The 1,265-nt window shown below is 36.7% G+C and overlaps 1 non-coding gene across 1 annotated transcript; it reads right to left on the bottom strand.

The window, feature by feature from the left end:
* Positions 1–879: 879 nt before the first annotated feature.
* LOC129041820 (small nucleolar RNA SNORA31) lies at positions 880–1,014 on the bottom strand. Its single transcript, XR_008503956.1, has one exon. It is a non-coding gene; the product is annotated as a small nucleolar RNA SNORA31 (small nucleolar RNA).
* Between the last annotated feature and the right edge of the window lie 251 nt (positions 1,015–1,265).

Below are 1,265 nucleotides of genomic sequence, written 5' to 3'. Positions count from 1 at the left end.
GAAGAGCAGGTAGGTAGGCCCTTGCCAGAGGTTTTCCAAGGTATTGTCATATAGGGAGCTGGGCATGGCTCACAGTGTAGACTAAAGGGAGGACTATCTGGAGTATCACGTACTGCATTGTAGAGCCTCTCTGAGAGTCCGATCTATGTGTCGGTAGGGTAAGGGCAGGCAGTGCCCTAGGAAGGCAAGCTAGGAGAGCAAAAGCCTCAGCTGGAGAAGCAGGGACACCAGGCACAGAATGCAGCTACTCCTCAATCTTGCCGTAGGGAAGCACTGTCCACAGCTCTCTGCAGCAGAAGGAGGTCGAGCCTTATAGTAGGACTTATTTATTGTGACATTCTATTACTGTTCTCTGGATAAATATGGGATTTTTTTTTGCAAGAACTATTGATCATTTCAAGCATCATAAATTCTCCCCAAGAAAAGAAACAAATCTGGGCAAATAAGCTAAGTTTTACTTTGTCTTTATAATCTAAACAATAAAAATCTATATACTTTAGAAACAAGACCACACAGAGACCCTTACTAAAAAAGCTTCTGAAAGTTATATTTTCCCATTTTTAAAATCCTAACTGTTGCATCCAAATACTAATTAGATTGTAAGATTCTGAAAGCTTCCTTGTAGCATTTTTGATCATACCTGCAACAAAATTATATATATATAATATATACATATGTATATATATATATGATAAATGTTTTTCTCAAGGAATGAGATTGCAGAGCTAAATGTCTTTTCAAAATACAACCGTTACTAAAGACATATGATAACTTTTTTTCAACAGTAAGTTATGGTAGTTGGGCTTTTTCTGGTTACAAGTTTATTTCTGAGTTGTGAAAATTCTCTGTCCATGTTTTTTCCTGTATTACCACGTTCTTCTCTCATATCCCCCATTCAATCTTGGTTGCCACTGAGACAGACAGAAAGCAGAAGAACACTTTTTTTTTCTCACATCTGTAATGGAAACCTTAGCAGCAGACACTAACTACTCCAGGTCTGCCAAACAGATGGATTTACTCTCCAACTTACTGCATCCTGTTTTTTTTTTTTTTTTTTTTTTTTTTTAATGCTACTTATCTTTTGTCACCAAATCCTGTGGTATGAAAAGAATATAATGTGTCTGTGGATATCATAAACTTATAGTAAGCAAGGGGCCTACTGTGTGTTTCCCTTCTAGGCCCAGCAAAATATGAGCACAGAAGATGCACAAATATTTGCTGAATAAATAAATAATTGAGAAAGTTTTTTTCCCAATCAAAATATT

The sequence above is a fragment of the Pongo pygmaeus genome, chromosome 6 (assembly GCF_028885625.2).
Source record: "Pongo pygmaeus isolate AG05252 chromosome 6, NHGRI_mPonPyg2-v2.0_pri, whole genome shotgun sequence".
Lineage (NCBI taxonomy): Eukaryota > Metazoa > Chordata > Mammalia > Primates > Hominidae > Pongo > Pongo pygmaeus.
This window is presented reverse-complemented; position numbering and strand designations above follow the sequence as displayed.